Source organism: Hyperolius riggenbachi, chromosome 10 (assembly GCF_040937935.1).
Source record: "Hyperolius riggenbachi isolate aHypRig1 chromosome 10, aHypRig1.pri, whole genome shotgun sequence".
Taxonomy (NCBI): Eukaryota; Metazoa; Chordata; class Amphibia; order Anura; family Hyperoliidae; genus Hyperolius; species Hyperolius riggenbachi.
The window spans coordinates 180,692,476-180,711,988 of NC_090655.1; the positions used below are offsets into that span (position 1 = coordinate 180,692,476).

Below are 19,513 nucleotides of genomic sequence, written 5' to 3' on the forward strand. Positions count from 1 at the left end.
AGATGCAGAGCAATTATTGCGCAGCATGAGAGATAAAGAACACAGAGTATGCAGGCACAAGAATCACGCTCTTTCCTGATCTCTCAAGGAGGACACTAATGCAGAGAAAAGCGGTGAAACCGCTATTAGCAGCTATTAAACAAAAAGGGGGACATTATAAGTGGGGATACCCCTTTGCGCTACATGCAACGGTGGATGGAGTCTCTGCTACACTGAAAACTAAAGATGACCTATCTAAATTTTTGGAGAACCTGAGCTTGCCATGAGTCTTTTGATGACTGGAGAGGCCCACCTAGCATCACACCTCTGCTGCAAAGGGAACGCTGGCAAACAAAAGACCCTAAAAGAAAGAGGGCACACGCCCAAACTTCGCAGCCAGGCTCTCCCACCCCTCTACGGAGCCAAGATGAAGAGGCAACTTAGTGGCACAACGTGATATATGAGAGAAAGCAGGATTGTTAAGGGTTCCCCTTATCTTTTGCTAGCGTTAGGCTAACTGTTATATCGAAGAACCCAAGATACTTTGAATGCAGGAAATATACTTAGGTTTATGATGGCGGGAGGGAGAGGAACTCTCTTTCGCCACACTCAAAAGCACTTGCTTGGGGAGGAAAGCAAAAGCGGTTGGTGCAGAGGTGATGTGCTTTCCCCCGAATAGGGCTCCCTTGGTTAAGGGAAGAAACTCGGAGATCTATACGTTTTGCTCTGACTGGCAGAAACTTTCTCTGAGCCACACTATAGGCTCATTTGGTTGTGTTTGTTGTTTTTACATGAGTATGGTTTGCTATTTTCCTAATTTCTGGTTTGTGCACATGTACTGGGTCGTATTATCTTATATGAGTATTAACTTTCTGTCATGGCTCAAAAGGGGAAACTGAGAGTGATGACGTATAATGTCCGGGGTCTCTGCTCGCCATGCAAACGGGGAAGGTTATGGACAGAAATTAAGAGGCTGAGACCGCAAGTGCTTTTCCTCCAGGAAACATATTTTAGAGATGGCTGTATCCCACGCCTGCCTAAACATATTTTTAATAACTGGTTCTTTAATAATGCTAATATTAGTAGAGCTAAAGGTGTGGCGATCGCCCTAGCTAAAGAAGTACCCTTTCAAATCCTAGCATCTCAAAGGACGATTCAGGTAGATATATAGCTGTAAAAGCACAATTGGGGGAGAGGAGATTCACATTTGTAAATGTATATGTGCCTAACGTACACTAGGTTCACTTCTTGAAAAATATTCAAAAGAAAATCCAGGCCTTTGCAGAGGGGGTGTTAGTATTTGGGGGGGACCTAAACATAGTGAGCAACCCTAAAATGGATACGTCTGCTGGCTCAACAGCCTTATCTTACAAAACTCTGAAAGACTTCAGTGGCCTTATGAAGCAAATGCATCTAATAGATTGTTGGAGGTACATGCACCCATTAGATAAGGACTTCTCCTATTTTTCACAGGTACACAAGGTCTACACCCGCATTGACTCAATCTGGGTCGATCAGTATCACCTGCATGATCTACAAAAAGCTAAAATTGAAAATATAACAGTATTTGACCATGCAGGGGTTTGGATGGATCTATATCTGTCCTCCTCCTATAGGGGACATTATTGGAGACTAAATGAGGCCCTCCTAGAAGACCTTGAGGTTAAACAGATAGTTGAACGGGTATTCACTCATTATTTCAGGGAAAATGTCTCCCCAGAGATTTCAGAACGCATTGTGTGGGAAGCCCATAAGGCAGTGGTGAGGGGGTAGCTTATATCCCAGGGGGCACGTATAAAGAGGGAGGAACAAAGGTGGATAGTGAAAACTTTGGAAAAAATTTCTACATTAGGGCAGGTACATAAAAAGAACCATCAAAAGAAATAGAGAAAGCTTTATGAGAGGAGAGAGGAACTCTGCTTAAGATCCTGGACCGCAAAACGAAACATAAACAAAGGCACTGGTGGGCTAGAATGTATGAGTTTAACAATAAATGTGGGAAGATGCTGGCCAATAGTATACGAAAGAAGAGGGACTTGAATTACATCCACAAAATAAAAGATCAGAGGGGTCTGATGGAGTATGGGGCTGACAAAATAGCAAGTCTCTTTAGGAACTTTTATGAGGCTTTGTACAACATAAGAAAAGGACAATCCAAGGAATCCGCCGAGCAGTGTAAGCAAAAAATTAGAGACTACCTAAAGAGGGTAGGAATACCCAGGTGGTCGGAGGAGTGGTGTGTGGATCTGGAAAGAGATATAACAGTAGAGGAAATAAAAGGGGTCCTAAAAGACATGCCTAATGGCAAAGCGCTGGGGCCAGATGGTCTCATGAAAAAATATTACTACACCTTTGAGATCAATTACTTCCACAATTAAAAGCAGCTCTGAACGGATTGAAGGGGGGAGGAAATTTTCCGGCACAGAGCATGGAAGCTCACATTGTTGTTATCCCAAAGGAGGGGAAAGACCCTGCCTTGTGCCCGAGCTATAGGCCAATATCTCTTATCAATCTAGATATTTATTAAAATATTTTCAAACGTACTAGCCAACCGAATTAAAATAGGCTTACCGGCCCTAGTTCACCCTGACCAGGCGGGTTTTGTGGTGGGGAGAGAAGCGAGAGACAATTCTTATAAAGCACTGAATCTGATCCATTGGGCACGATATAGTGGCGCTCCGCTTCTTCTTCTCTCCACGGATGCAGAAAAAGCTTTTGACAGGGTGAACTGGGGCCTCATACAAGAGGTACTAATTCATGTTGGCCTAGGGCCCATAATGAGGTCTTGGATATCTAGCCTATACACTAACCCCTCAGCCCGAATAAGAGTAAATGGGACAATGTCCCAAAGCTTTCTACTGACTAATGGCACAAGGCAGGGTTGCCCCCTCTCCCCGTTGCTTTTTGTGTTAACCCTGGAGCCGCTTCTTCGGAGCTTAAGGTTGAATCAGCAGATTAAAGGGGTACGGATGGGAGACCAAACGTACAAACTCTCGGCTTTTGCAGACGACATATTGTTGTATGTGACAGATCCACTGACCTCTCTTCCCGAACTGCTGGTTGAGTTTCAAAACTATGGGGCCATCTCTGACTTTAAAATTAACCTGAGCAAATCTGAGTTTCTGGGGGTGGGCCTTTGCCAGTTGGACCTTGATAGTTAAACAAAACTTCCCTTTTTCTGCAAAAGAAGGGTCCTTGAAATATCTGGGAATTAAATTACCTGCCAATTTAGCAGAGCTATATGCTCTAAATTTTACCCCATTACTGGAGACTATAAGTAAAGACCTAGACAGATGGAACAGCCATAGCTATACCTGGCTGGGGAGGGTTAGCATTTTTAAAATGAACGTTCTCCCCAGACTACTCTTCCCGATGTCTAGGATTCCAATCACCCTGCCCAGAACATATTTTGGGAAAATCAGGTCCCTATTGATAAAATTCCTGTGGAGGAGGAAAAAGCCTAGGCTGGCATATAAAATAATGATTATATCAAAAGAAGGAGGTGGCCTAGGGGTCCCAGATTTGAGGACATACCATAAAGCGGTCGCTCTTAACAGAGTATTAGAGTGGCAACACAATGGGGCGCATAAAGGTTGGGTAAAATTGGAGAAGATATTAGCGGGAAGGAATTAAGCGGCGCAGTTTGGACAGGGCCGGAATATCGGGGCCTCTCAGATGGGACTCCCCCATAGGTAAAACACACACTCCGACAGTGGGATGAAACGAGGAAAACCCCAAAATGGACAAGTGAACCCTCTCCTCTAACCCCATTGGAGCGCTTTATGCATTTTCCTCCAGGGTTGGAAAAGGGGTACTTCGGGAAGTGGAAGGGGGATAAACCAATGATGTTAGGTCACTTCCTAAATGGGACTAAATTCAAAACAATTACCAAACTGAGGGGAGAGTATGGCCCCTTGCCCTTTGATGCCTGGAGATTTAACCAAATTGCGCACTGGCTAAGCTCTAGGGGTAACATACAGGCAATTACTGACATGACGGAATGGGAAAAGCTATTTGTTCAGGAAGAGAAACTTCCCCATGCGATTTCATGGATCTACAAAGCTTTGCTGTCAGAACTAAATAAGAGTAAACCGGTATATTTGAGGGAGTGGGAAGGGGAAACAGGCCAGACTCTCTCGGAAGCACAATGGTCCAGCGTCTTAAGCATGTCTAATGTGTCCTCTATTAGTACCCACATACAGGAGGGGTGTTATAAGCTACTGACATGATGGTATAGGACTCCGGCCTTCCTAGCTAGGATTTATGGGACTGACAACAAATGTTGGAGAGGATGTGGGACCATGGGAACCATTCTTCATCTTTTCTGGGAATGCCCTGTACTTTCCTCTTTTTGGGAAAAGGATATTGCAATAATTAAAGAAATCACTGGAGTGACATTGGAATTAGATACCGTATTTTTCGGACTATAAGACGCACTTTTTCTCCCCCAAAAGTGGGGGGAAAAAGTCAGTGCGTCTTATAGACCGAATATGCCCCAGATGCCCCCTAAAAGCAGGTGCAGGACGTACTGGAAGCCCTCACCTATCCAGCCGCGGGCTCCATGTCCTGCATCCTGCTTCAGTGTCTGCCATGCATCGGCCCCTCTCACCCTGATGTCGCCGGTTCTGTAGTGCCACCAGGAAGGACATCGGCGGCCGCTGTGCAGCTGGGCTGCACCCTCGGTCCCTGGGTGCATGATCAGCGGTTTCTCGCTGTTTTTTTTTCCGCTATAGGCACGTAAAGAGATCGGCGGCTGAGTCACGTGGGCCATCAGCTGCAGCTGCCCACGTGACTCCAGTCCCTTCAGTGACTCCAGCAGACGCCTTCTTGCCGCCGACGTTCCTAATCCTCTACCGCCACCCCGACGGAGAACATCGGCAGCGCTGTGCAGCTGAGCGGTTCCTTGTTCCCAAGCGCTGGATCAGGATTCCTGCTTCTTTTCACCCCACCCGGACAGAAGACTTTGCCGCTGTGTCACGTGGGCCATCAGCTGCAGCTGCCCACGTGACTCCAGTCCCTTCAGTGACTCCAGCAGACGCCTTCTTGCCGCCGATGTCCCTAATCCTCTACCGCCACCCCGACGGAGAACATCGGCAGCGCTGTGCAGCTGAGCGGTTCCTTGTTCCCAGGCGCTGGATCAGGATTCCTGCTTCTTTTCACCCCACCCGGACAGAAGACTTTGCCGCTGTGTCACGTGGGCCATCAGCTGCAGCTGCCCACGTGACTGAAGTTCTTACAGCGGCTGTTATCTGCTTTTCGCCGCCGATGTCCCTTTACCTCTACCACCTCCTGGATGGAGGACATTGTCGGCAGGTGAGCGGCTCCCTTAGTCCCCGGGTGCAGGATTGGCAGTTCCAGATGGAAGACATCGGCGGCTGAGTCACATGGGCCATTAGCTGAAGATGTCCATGTGACTGCGATCCTTGCAGCAGCAGCGGCTTCGGGAGGCATTGGGTCCTTACCACAGAGGTCCCATCAGGATAACCAGGACACCACCCCCAGCAGCCCAGGATCAACAAAAGCCCAGTCCCCGGCAGCACACCTCTCCTCTAGGATCGGTAACTATAAAAAATGCATTTGTAGCTAGTGAAGGTAGTGGGGGCATTGTAGCTTAGGGTAGGTTGTGGGGTATTGTAGCTTAGTGTACGTTGTGGGACATTGTAGCTTAGTGTAGGTAGTGGGACATTGTAGCTTAGTGTAGGTTGTGGGACATTGTAGCTTAGTGTAGGTTGTGGGACATTGTAGCTTAGTGTAGGTTGTGGGACATTGTAGCTTAGTGTAGGTAGTGGGACATTGTAGCTTAGTGTAGGTTGTGGGACATTGTAGCTTAGTGTAGGTTGTGGGACATTGTAGCTTAGTGTAGGTTGTGGGGACGTAGCTTAGTGTAGGTTGTGTGGGCATTGTAGCTTAGTGTAGGTTGTGGAGGTATTGTAGCTTAGGGTAGGTGGCGGGGGCAGCAGGGGTTAGTGTATTGTACTTAGCGGGGCAGCAGGGATTAGTGTAGCTGGGCAGTCAGTGTAGCTTAGATAGATATTTTGGGGGTAAAAGGTCTCATAAGATGCCCTTGGACCATAGGCGCACCAGGTTTAGTAATTTGTTTTTTTCCAGATTTTTGTCCTCTAATCCTAGGTGCGTCTTATAGTCCGGAGCGTCTTCTAGTCCGAAAAATACGGTATATGGCAAATTTTAATCCACCTGGCCCCAATATCCTCGAAACGTTATAAGGCCTCTGTCTTACCTTTTCTACTGAATGCAGCAAAAAGCCTGATCCCACGATATTGGAGACTGAATAACCCCCAACCATCAAAGAATGGTTCCAGAGGATAAATAAACTGCGTGAAGCGGAAGAAATTATCTTGACAGGTAGAGACAGAGGGGAAAAGTACAAGAAGGTGTGGTTCCCATGGCTCCTATACCAAGATACAGATTCTTATAAACAAATAGTGAATGCGGAAAACTCGGACTAAAAGAAATCCTTCTCAGAGAATTTACAGAATAGACAGTTATGTGTTATAAAGAATTACCTAGCTATACATGTGCACTGCATAGTTATATATTATGTTGTTTACCTTCCTTTTCTTATCTTTTCTCCTCTCTTCTTTTCTTCTTTTTGCTTTTTCTTGTTATTTTCTCTTTCTTTTCTCTTTTGTTAAGCCTTCACTCACCAAAACGTGAGATTAGCACATTGTGTAAAGCATACAGGTATATGTGAGACTGCCTATGCTTGTATATTTCAGTAAGTACTTGATAGCAATATGGAAGAGGTTATCATTGGGAACAATTGTTCACCAATATTGTAAAGTCCTTATGAAAATGTTTGTAAATTTTCACTGGTTGAGTTTAAATAAAAATTATATAAAAAAAGGCATCAGATACCCAGGATTGTGTACAATCCCCTGGGAGGACTGTGACCATACTTTTATCAGTGATTGCAGTGTTGAAGTAGTAACACTTCAAGCTCTTTTGTTTACGTTTACATTATTCCTCATTTTCCCCAGGCTTCTTATTTGTACAGTACTGTATATACAGCACCAATGCCATTCTTCTTGTCTTATAAATGTTATCAGGCATCTACTCACTTGCAACCAGCCTGAAGAGAGCAGCCGACCATGGGTTTCACACTGACATATGACTCACGCACTGCCCACTGTTTACTATATCCAGAGTCAGCATCACGTAGGGGACAAAAAACATGTTTACTCTAACAGAGGTATTATTATATCAGAGTTTACTCTACCAGGTGTTGCTCCCATAGACGTATAATGGACAATGGCAGGGACCTGGAGAAGTAGTTTACTATGCCCGAATGTTTTCTATACCTGAGTTTATTATAACGAGATTATACTGTACTACCAAGAGTTCACATTATACGTGTTGTTGTGCACATTTCTGCAATCTATATAGTATGCTATACTTTCACTCATAGACCCAGAATAAGCTTACCGATCAGATGTTTGACTTAAGATTGCCTGCATTTGCCACATGCTTGTTTCAGGTGTACTATTCAAACACTACTAATGCATGTAAGATCAGCAGGATGTCAGGCCAATGGTATTGCTCAAAATGAAATAAATATGGCAGCATCCACATTCCTTTTACGCAGTTGTCCTTTAACCCCCCTGGTGGTAATCCCGACCTGAGCACATCCTGCACTTTGCGCACTAGGAGCGGTAAGCCCGTGCTCAGGTCAGGCTGTCTAAAACCAGCAAGTACGCTCTGTTCCTGGGTCCCGCGCGCAATCAGCGCTGCGCAGCGGGACTCAGGCTTCTCCCCGAAGGCTTCTGTACCTTGATCCGGCTGCCGGGACCCCCATGTCCCTGCTCTGATTCCGGGGACCCAGGCTTCTCCCCATGGCTATCCGCCTCTACTTTGGGATCCCCATGTCCCCGCTTGTCCCTCATCTCCCTCTGATCCTCCCTGCTGCAATCAGCTTCCCCTTTGGCTGCTGGGATCCCCAATGTCTTCTTCCAGGGACCCGGCGGCCAATCACAGCAGCAGAGCGGCGATCGTACGTTGTGACGTCATCGGGGCAAGGGGCGGAACACATTTTTAAAGTGGTCAAACATACAATTTAAAAAATGTAAAACAATGAGAAATGCGCTATATATATAGCATGGTGGTGTAGTGGTTAGTGCTCTTGCCTTGTAGCGATGGATTCCCGGTTTGGATCCCACCCAGGTCAATATCTGCAAGGAGTTTGTATGCTCTCCCCGTGTCTGCGTGGGTTTCCTTGGGGCGCTCCGGTTTCCTCCCACATCCCAAAAAACATACAGATAAGTTAATTGGCTTCCCCCTAAAAATTGGCCCTAGACTATGATACATGCAGTACACTATACATACATAGACATATGACTATGGTAGGGACTAGATTGTAAGCCCCTCTGAGGGACAGTTAGTGACAAGATAATATATACTCTGTACAGCACTGCGTAATATGTCGGCGCTATATAAATACTTAAATAAATAAATAATAAATAAATATATGTATGTACTGTGTATATATATATATATATATATATATATATATATATATATATATATATATATATGGTTTCCCTATGCCTCCATGGCAGCACAACGGGTTTAGGCCCCGCCCCTACCACGTCACAGGACAATGTATCTATAAATGTTAAACTGACCCTCCCATACTTGTCTTTTTTCTCCTCTCCTTCACCTCACAGGATGTGTCAGGTTATTCCTGCTGAATTTTTTATTTTTTACCCCTTACCGGCCGCATCATGTGGCCCACCGCACCGGTAGCCTACCCTGTAGCGATGCCACTAATATGGGCTTTAAATAAGCTCGGTGTATGGGGACCCTGTTTTGCTGATCTTGGGGGTCCAGGAGGGATTCTCTCTGCAATGGCACTACTAGTGTGAACAATGGAGAATTTGGTGGAGAATCCCTCATTGGTGCTTACCACTCTAATCGTTGTGGCTGGCCGGGCATCCTTTCCTCCCTTTCATCTTCGCCGCGATGTGCAGTACCTGACGCCGGCTTCCAATTGTGTATTCAGCGTGCTTTCCACCTCGGTGAGAGATGCGTTCCAGTGACGCTTCCAGAAGTAACGTAGGTCCTTCCTTCGTGCTAGCCATAGCGCGATTGGTCCGGACAGACGGGGAGCGGAAGTGACGTCAGGGCTACACAGGCGGGGATTTGAAAAAGCCTCCAGCAGCAGCAGTCTGTGCCTTTGATCCCTGGAGTGGCATGCTGATGAAGCTCCGTTCCTGGACATCTTAGGTCCCTAATGGCAATATTATTATTATTATTATTATTCCGGCAGCGTCGGCATGTCTTTCTTCTTATCTCTGCCCTATCCTATTTTTTTCTAGCTTTCTGGCTGTTATTTGCCTAGCAACTATGGATGCCCCTAGGCCTCACACAGATCAGCGCTCTATGACTTGATAAGGGGGTCTCAGGTAAGGTTAAATACGTCATCAAGGAGTGCAGTACTGAGTGGTGTCATCTCATCTCTTTCCAGCCCTGGAAGATTTGGACGATCCTTTCGTTCCTTGTCAGGGGGTTATTACAGAAGACGCTCTTCAAGCAGATCTCGTCGCAGTAGATTATTATTTATTGTATTTATAAAGCGCCAACATATTACGCAGCGCTGGACAATAAATAGGGATACATTTACATCTTCCTCAGCTTCCGCACAGAACCGTGACATATCTTCCTCCTCCTGCTCTGATTCTGGCACCCCACAACCACTTACCACTCAGCCGGCAGCCACCACCACTACTACTAGCACCACAGCCGCTCCAGTTGAGATGTCGGAGAAGTTATCCACATATTCCTGTGATGAATTTACTGATGCACAACCATTATTGGTACAAGATGAAGGCGCTAAGGATGTTACACCACCTCATATGTCTCAGTTAGGCGTCACTACACACATGGCCGTGTGTACATTTTTTTTGTAAATGACATTGACATTTTTTTTTCAAAAAACGCCCAAGCTGATCCGTTCAGTTGAGCGTACATGCAGCACCGACACAGCTAAGGGCCTTACAGACCTGTTACCGCTCAATCTCGAATGGCTGCATGGTCGCATAACTAGTAAGCATGGTGGAGCTCCAGGGCCTCTGTTATCACTGTACAGTATTGTGTTTGCACTATTGCATAGCTCTGTGTCTGTGTGATACTCCACAGACAGTACATTGTCACTGAGGGGCTGGGGGGAGGAGGTAACCTTTTGTGTCCTCAGTCAGGAAGAGGAGCTGGCTATCTTGGCATCCATCCTTGTTCAAATGGGGTCCTTCATGCTGTCCTGCCGGTTGAGGGAGGGACTCCCATATAAAAATGGTAAAAGGAGAATGACCTGTACTGGGTAGCAATGCTACTGGACAGTCGCTGTAAGCACAAAGTGGAGGAACTGTTAGCGGAGGTCCCACCACTTTTAAACCCTTAGCTCCTCTTGATGTTTGTATGCCCCTCTTAGTAAGCATACTGTGGTGATGCCTAAACCCGATTGAGTGGGATACTCCCTTTTATTTTATATTGTTAAAAAGTTAAAAAAAATTAAATAAAATAAGTTCTAAAATAAAGATTATTTCAAGCTAAATCAGTTTTGGAAGAGATCAAGAGCATGACACCTAGGCAGAACAATAAAAACAGAAGGGAAGGCTATTCAAAGCAAGGTAATTGTGTGGGCAATGGGCAAAAAACTATGCCGGTTGTTCCCAACACTTAAAGAAAGATAAGCTTATCACCTAGCTGAATGGAAGGCTCATGGTGAACTAACTGCCCGGACAGGAAAGCCAGCTTGGGGGCATATTTGCAGGGTGTTGGCACTCTGATAGTACCAGGCCAGTTCCAGTACATGTGGCACAATTTGAAAGTCAACCTTTGTAGATAGTCAGGGCTGAGGTTTGCAGTGTTCATCATTACATATATAGTGAGTGGGAATGGCACATCCTTGCCTGACATGGTGGGAGAGCAGGAAGAAATCCACCAAGTTGCGGTTGGTGATAGCGACAGTGTGGTCCACGACGGTACCGGGAGCAGGGCTGACAAAAGTTCCAGACGCGGAGCAGTACAGATTGGTGCTGATCCTTTTCTGCACTACGATGACAATTATGCGAGCAGAGGCGTTGTTAGGGTTTTCAGCGCCCGGGGACAAAGACTATTAATGTGCCCCCTAAGGTGAAGGGGCGTGACCAAATGTGGGCGTGGTTATGGGTGGAGCTAAATGTACATGCATGTTACAGGGCCAGAGTTAGGACACCTATGTTTACCTGGGTACTTCTACGCAGTATAGGTGACTAAGCATAAGAATGCATTCTTCTGTGAACTAAAACCCTGGCTTTTAATTTAGCTGTAGGGATAACAGTTGTGCCTGGATGAGTAAATCTGTGAATGCATTTGTTTGAACATTTGCATGTGAGTGTGCGAAGGGTTGATTGATTTTTGCTGTTTCTAGCCACACCCCCTTCAGCACCTCCCTTTCCTTAATAATTTATTTAATGTCCTAACTAGAGGCGATGTGCCTGGATATATGTATGTTTAAATGTACATGGAGGTTAGAAGGCTCACGCTCACCCACCCTCCCTCAGTATGTACCTTCCAGCATGTTCCAAGACAAATTCAGCAATCATGAGCCTCCCCCCCATCAAGACAAATTCCGCAATCATGAGCAAACATGAGGCCCCCAACATGACCAACTCAGCAATCATGAGGCCCCAACAAGACAAATTTAGCAATCATGAGGCCCCCAAGAAGACAAATTTAGCAATCATGAGGCCCCCAACAAGACAAATTCAGCAATCATGAGGCCCCTAACAAGACAAATTTAGCAATCTTGAGGCCCCCAACAAATCATGAGGCCCCCAACAAGACAAATTCAGTAACCATGAGGCCCCCAACAAGACAAATTCAGCAGTCATGAGGCACATAAATAGACAGCATTTCACATAAATAGGCAGAATGCCCCCTTAATATGGTAGACACCTCTCACCTGGCAGCAGTTCCCCAAAATACACTCAATCTGATAGCAGTGGTTCCCCAAAAATAGGTAGCCCCAGGTCTATAGGTGTCCCCAGAATAGGTGGCCAGCAGTATAGATGTCCCCAGAACAGGTAGCCAGGGGTAGAGATGTCCACAGAACAGGTAGCCAGGGGTATATGTGCCCAGTATATGTAGGCAGGGGTATGTGTCCCCAGTATATGTAGCCAGAGGTATATGTGTCCAGTATATGTAGGCAGGGGTATATGTGCCCAGAGTAGGTAGCCAGAGGTATATGTGCCCAGTATATGTAGTTAGGGGTATATGTGCCCAATATATGTAGGCAGTGGTATATGTGCCCAGAGTAGGTAGCCAGGGGTATATGTGCCCAGTATATGTAGTTAGGGGAATATGTGCCCAGTATATGTAGGCAGGGGTATATGTGCCCAGAGTAGGTAGCCAGGGGTATATGTGCCCAGTATATGTAGTTAGGAGTATATGTGCCCAATATATGTAGGCAGGGGTATATGTGCCCAGAGTAGGCAGCCAGGGGTATATGTGCCCAGTATATGTAGTTAGGGGTATATGTGCCCAATATATGTAGGCAGGGGTATAGGTGCCCAGAGTAGGTAGCCAGGGGTATATGTGCCCAATATATGTAGTTAGAGGTATATGTGCCCAAAATATGTAGGCAGGGGTATAGGTGCCCAGAGTAGGTAGCCAGGTGTCCCCCTCCCCAGCAGGAGGGGAGCAGAGAAGAGGGAGAGCTGTGAGCAGCGGTAGGGAAGGGGGGCAATCTCCCCCCTCCTTCCCTCACCTTAGGTGCTCTCCCTCCCTCTCCCCTCCATTACTGTCCGGGTGGCTCGTGGCTGGCAGCGGCGAGCGGAACTTACCTCCGTCTCGTCACAGCGCCGGATGGATCTGCCGCTGCTCTGGTCCAGACCAGAGCAGCGGCTGCGGGACCCAAACTTCCGGCCGGCGCTGGAGCGAGACGGAGGTGAGTTCCGCCCGCCGCTGCCAGCCACGAGCCACCCGGACAGTAATGGAGGGGAGAGTGAGGGAGGCAGAGCACCTGAGGTGAGGGAAGGAGGGGGGTGATTGCCCCCCTTTCCCGCCGTCCGCACAGCTCTCCCTCTTCTCTGCGCTGCTCCCCTCCCCCCCTAAAAGAAAAAAAAAACCCCGCAGCTCAGCTAGGCGGAGGGCGCCCTTGGGGACCCGGCGCCCCGGGGCACTTGTCCTACCCCGACCCCCCCTAGCTCCGCGCCTGTATGCGAGGGGAATAATTTTCAAAAGTGCCAAAGCAGGTCTGCAACTGCGGAATCTCATAATTCTGCACTGTGCTGAGCTGTCCATCTGACACTCCATCTCGGTACACCACAATCTTCTCTGGCAGCGCATGATTACCACGTAATATTTCTGGAGAGTGGTCGCAAGTAGTGTTGGGCGAACAGTGTTCGCCACTGTTCGGGTTCTGCAGAACATCACCCTGTTCGGGTGATGTTCGAGTTCGGCCGAACACCTGATGGTGCTCGGCCGAACGGGTCACGTGGTTCGGACCCGAACGCGCTCTGATTGGCCGAACGGTCACGTGGTTCGGGTAAATAAATACCCGAACCACGTCATATCTCCACCATTTCTCTGTGGGTTTAGCTTTGGGTAGGCAGGCAGGGTAGTTCGCTCTCCAGCCACGCTAGCCAGGGTCCCCCCCAGTCATTGTGTGTCGCTGCTGGGAACAGTAGTACACCGCTCGCTCAGCCACACTATATATAGCATTGTTTACTGCCACTGTGTACCTCGCTCAGCCACACTATATATAGCATTGTTTACTGCCACTCTGTGTACACCGCTCAGCCAGACTATATAGCATTGTGTGTACTGCCACTCTGTGTACACCGCTCAGCCAGACTATATAGCATTGTGTGTACTGCCACTCTGTGTACACCGCTCAGCCAGACTATATAGCATTGTGTGTACTGCCACTCTGTGTACACTGCTCAGCCAGACTATATAGCATTGTGTGTACTGCCACTCTGTGTACACCGCTCAGCCAGACTATATAGCATTGTGTGTACTGCCACTCTGTGTACACCGCTCAGCCAGACTATATAGCATTGTGTGTACTGCCACTCTGTGTACACCGCTCAGCCAGACTATATAGCATTGTTTACTGCCACTCTGTGTACACCGCTCAGCCAGACTATATAGCATTGTGTGTACTGCAACTCTGTGTACACCGCTCAGCCAGACTATATAGCATTGTGTTTACTGCCACTCTGTGTACACCGCTCAGCCACACTATATAGCATTGCGTACTCTGCCAGTCAGTGTGTATATTGCTGGGATCAGTAATACTCCACTCACCGCCAACCACTATATGAGCTCACCATGAGTTCCTCAAAGACCTCCGCTGTGAGCAGCACTCCCAACAACAGCAACAGCCAACGCCCCATGCAAGCTATAACATCCACCCCAGCAGCCAGTGGTCAGCAGCAGCCCTCCCCGGAGGAGAACGTTGTGTCCATCGGTCCGTCGACAGAGCGATTAATGAGGGCTGCCATTGAGGAGAGGATGGGGCCTGATGTGGAGGAGGAGGTCTGGCTCAGGCCAGCATCCCAAGTTAATGTTGAGGACGATGAGGGGTCTGTGTTTGGGGATGTTGGGGTGGCAGAGGTGGTGGGTGGGTCAGACTCAGGAGAAGAGTTGTATGATGAGGATGATGATCGGGACCATCTGTATGTGCCTCCGAGTCCGACCCCGGAAAACATGTTGTATCGTGTGTTTAGGTACTAAAATCGGCGTTCCCACTTCCCAGTACTGCCCGGGTCCACGGATCCATATAATTTTTTGGGCAGCACTATCAAACTGTGGTACTATGAGTGAGTTGCCATGGTCCTTCTGTGCTGTCACACTCACCGTCTGTCTGCAGATAGATTGTTCAACATAGCTACGCCATCTGACATGTAGACCTTGACCATCTTCTCCAGGCGATTGGTGTTGGAGGACGTGGAACTGCCCGATTGCTGTTCTGTGGGATGCTGCATGGGTGTCAGAAAATGTTCCCACTCCAAGGACACTGCCAATACCATTCCCTTTTGGGCACTAGCAGCAGCTTGTGTTCTTTGCTGCCCTCCTGGTCCTCCTCGGTTTGCTGAAGTCAGTCTGTCGGCGTACAACTGGCTAGAGAAGGAGGAGGATGTCAATCTCCTCTCTAAAGTCTCCATCCTCAAGGGCCTGCTGGAATTGTTCCATTTTTGACCTGTCTGACACTTTCTTCAATCAGTTTTTTAACATTGTGTTTGTATAAACTGGGTATAAACCCAGTAATTGGTGTTGTCCAGAATAATGAATAATAATGAATAGTGAATAATGCACGGGCCGCGTTCAATGCAGTCTAGCATGAATTGAGCCATGTGTGCCAGAGAATCCTTCCAGACTCCTCTGTCTTCATGTTCTTGTGAGCGTTGTGATTGTTGTGATGCACCATATTCGTCACCAGCATCACTTTCTTCCTCTTCTGCTGTCCATTCCCGATAAATTGTGGAAGTCCAACGTGCACCGCTCTGTCCCTCGGCAGTGGGGGCATCCAATTCCTGCTCCAACACCAGCTGTTCCTCGTCCTGTTCTTTGCCATAGCTGGGACCAGCGTTTCCTGAGGCAGGTTGCCTGATGTTGGTATCATCACGCTGATCGTTTTCATCTTCAGATTCCCCCACTTGCATCATGCCAGCAGTTTCCATCTTTATTACATTTATGACTGCATGGCGGTACAAAGCATGCTATCCGCACGCTTCTTGTCCTCATGCAAGGCCTGGGTTGTTGTGTCTCAAAAAGCGTGGCCTTCTCCTCCTGCGCCTCCTCCTCCTGTTCCATCACGTGTGCTGCTGCTGGTGCTGGGTTAGTGTTACCGGTCCCTTTTCCTGGAACCTCTTCTCTGTATTACATTTATGACTGCATGGCGACAAAAAGCATGTTACCTGTGCAAAGAAACATGACATTTTCCACATTTAAAAGACAGTTTTTCCTTTGAAACTTTACAATCAATTTTCTCAAAAACTATAAGCTCTTTTTCAAATATTTTTTCCCTCTTGTACCCACTCCCAAGGTGCACATACCCTGCAAATTTGGGGTATGTAGCATGTAAGGAAGCTTTACAAAGCACAAAAGTTCGGGTCCCCATTGACTTCCATTATGTTCGGAGTTCGGCGCGAACACCCGAACATCGCGGCGATGTTCGGCAAACGTCCGCGAACCCGAACATCTAGGTGTTCGCCCAACACTAGTCGCAAGGTACAGCTTCAAGCCATCCATAATCTCCTGATGTGGAAGGAAAGACTACACGGAAATATCAGCGCATCAGTCAAGAACTTATGCTGGCCACAAAGCCTGTCACTGAACGGTAACTCTGGCCGGCATCATGGTAGATCCATTCCGATCACCATCACATTTTTCAGGGGAATGTCCACTCCCCACTCCATCTTGGTACACCACAATCTTCTCAGGCAGCGCATGATTTACCTCATAATATTTCTGGAGAGAGCGGTCACAACGTGCAGCTTCAAGCCATCCATAATCTCCTGATGTGGAAGGAAAGACTACATGGGAGTATCAGCGGGTCAGGTAAGAATTTATGCTGGCCACAAAGCCTGTCACTGAGCGGTAACTCCGGCCGGCATCATGGTAGATCCATTCCGATCACCATCACATTTTTCAGGGGAATGCCCACTCCCCACAGCTCTCCTTCTAGCTTGCAATTTATCTGCAGCAAAATTTTCTGTGCAATGCTTCTCAGTTTTGTTGGATTAGAGATTGCTTTCACATTCACAACTTGAGAAGTGCTCGTCAAAATCATTTCTTGTACTATGGCCAATTACAGTCGTATGTGCATAGTAAAACCAGAGATATACAATCCATAGCCACTCTAGATTCTTTTGATAAATTTCTCTCCCCCCATCGGCCACATCAATCACTCTCTGAAACACACGCTAAATTGCAGGAATTAAATATGGAGACTAAAGCCCAGCACAATTTTTCTAAATGGAAAAAAGATTTCCCAATTGAAAATATAGAAGGGAAAATTCTTGAGGGATACAGAGTAGTACATAAATTGGTTCCAGGGGAAAATTGGAGAGAATCACAACTCAAATTAATACATCGGGCAAAATATGCTTTTAACATAAAATACCGGTCACCCCCTGCGCATTATTCACCAAGATGCCCCAAATGTTCTCTGCAAGATGCCGATCTGTTCCATTGCTTGTGGTCTTGTCCATCAATAGTAGTATTCTGGGATAGTGTACTGCTATATATTAAGCGTGTGTGCAATATACAACTTGATCCATGCCCGCTTATGCTCTTGTTCAATTACGTTGAAAGCACTGGGTCTGACCCTGCTGCAACGACTACACCAGTTGTGAGCAAGATGGCACATCTGATTGTGGTGGCAGCGCGTAAAGCCATTTTCAATAGATGGATTTACCCAAATGTCCCCACTGTGTGGGATGTGCAGGAAGAACTTCAACATCTCTTTAACCAGGACAAGTTGGATTCCATTATGCATAAAGACAAGAAAACAGCGGGTTTCTTTAAAAAGTGGAAAAGCTTTATTCTCGCAACTCATACGGACTCTGAGATCAAAGCCTTAATGGAACATTTCAAATATACAAAATGGTTTCTCACAGAACATCTGCAGGGATCCTTGGGTAGACTAGACATAACATAGATCGTTCTTTTATGGACGAATAACTCTCTGAGATGACAGAAGGGGAGGGGGGAGGGAAAAGGGGGAACAGGATATAGGGGGGGATATACGGGAAAGTATGAGCTTGTCATTTGAATCCACCTTGGAATCAAACAATTGTTTGCTATGAGAAGCTTAAAGTAACGCATGTCTTGTAATCGATCTGTTTGTACCAAGTAATGTGACTTTCTGTATGTTCACCTGTTGGGAGAAAAATAAAAATATGTTTTAAAAAAAAGAAGTGCTCGTCAGCAGGTATTAGCTCTGGAATTATCCCAGTTATCAAAGTAACTAACATATCAGGAAAAAAGAACATTGTAGAAGTTTATAAATAACTTTTCAATTTTCATTTAATCTAAAAAAACAACAACATATTTTTCAATTTTCATCATCATCGCCTCCACTCTTGCCAACGTGCACACAAGCACGGCCATCACTACACAAACATTGCCGCAGAGAGGACTGACAATTCATGTCCTGAGAGTGTCAACTAATAACAACCCTTTGTGGCTGTTTGCGGTGGTGCGTTAAACAGTGAGTTTGGTCTGGCAGTGTGAAGCAGTACACTACTTACACTACCTGATCCATGTATACACACGCAAGATGTTTTAAAGCACTTTATGCCTCCAATTTAGGAATGTAGTGTGATTTCTGCCCTTTAGGGATTATGCCCCTACTCAGTGTCAAATACGTAATTTTCTGAGGGACTTTTGGCATGTATCCCACTCCGGCATGCCCCCCTCCAGGTGTTAGACCCCTTGAATCAACTTTTCCATCACTTTTGTGGCCAGAAATAGTCCCTGTATGTTTTGAAATTCGCCTGCCCATTGAAGTCTATAGCGGTTCGGGCCATCTCGGATTGAGACATAACCATGTTTAACTGCGTCCCAGTGCATTTCACACCACCCCTCTTATTGACTTCAGTGGGAAAGTGTTTGAGTAAGAGCTATATCCTCCCCCCTCCCAATGGGGGGAAGTGGTGAGTGGCAGGTCTGCCATGCATCTTCTCCAGGAAGCCTTGCTTTTCCACTAGACCCTAGGATAAAAGACTAAAAAGAGCTATTTGATCATGATACCTGCTTGCGTTATGCACACCACCGTGTAATTAAGAGGAAGATTCCCTTAAACAGGTTGAGACTGGTTAATTTGTTTCTATTGGCTGGTGTTTGAGCAGGGCAGATCTGCCCTGTCTGACTGGGAGCTCCCACAGTGAACTCATAGACTTGCATTGTAGCCTGCACCATGCATGTGTTAGGTTGACCTAGTGCTACCTGAACTATGTGTGGTATTGATGTTATTATCTTATCTGAGGTGCTGTTCATTTGCATTTGTATAGGATTGGTAACTCTAATGCATTTATTCTCTGCACAGAGTTAACTCATTTTTCCTTTCCTAGTGCTGCCCTCATGAGAGCTGGCTTTACTGTAGCATTTGATGCTTTTCATGACAGTACTTAAAGACACATTCAAAGTCCTTGACATTTTCAGTTTGACAGTCTTAAAGTATTGATGGACCGCCATTTTTCTTTACTTGGTTGAGAGGTTTTTGTCATATTAAAGGGTACCTGAGATGAGCAATAGCCCTGTATTTATACTTACCTGAGGCTTCCTCCAGCCCCATGAGGTCCGTGAGCTCTCTCGCCATCCTCACCATTTGCTCCGTTTTGTAGTTTTCCTCCGGTATTCTGGCCAGTCGCGGCTAGTCGTGGGCTTTTGTGCATGCACCGTTACACATGCCTCTGCCGCGCTCCTGTGCCCAGGAGCATTCTGCACCTGTGTAATACTACTGTGCAGGTGCAGAATGCTCCCGGATGTGGGAGCGCGATGGGGGTGCATGCGCGGCTGGGCCGCACAT

General features: G+C 46.8%; 1 protein-coding gene and 1 long non-coding RNA gene across 2 annotated transcripts in view; one reads left to right on the forward strand and one right to left on the reverse strand.

Annotated features, from left to right (window-relative positions):
• Positions 1–19,513, forward strand: part of LOC137533992 (peroxisomal N(1)-acetyl-spermine/spermidine oxidase-like) — a 197,359-nt gene that overhangs the window by 113,146 nt on the left and 64,700 nt on the right. The gene's annotated exons all lie outside the window — the stretch shown is intronic.
• The window catches only part of LOC137533994 (uncharacterized), a 116,972-nt gene continuing 115,081 nt past the window's right edge, over positions 17,623–19,513 (reverse strand). Inside the window, exon 3 of the long non-coding RNA XR_011024268.1 lies at positions 17,623–17,860. This is a non-coding gene — a long non-coding RNA (uncharacterized lncRNA). The remainder of the gene's footprint in view (positions 17,861–19,513) is intronic.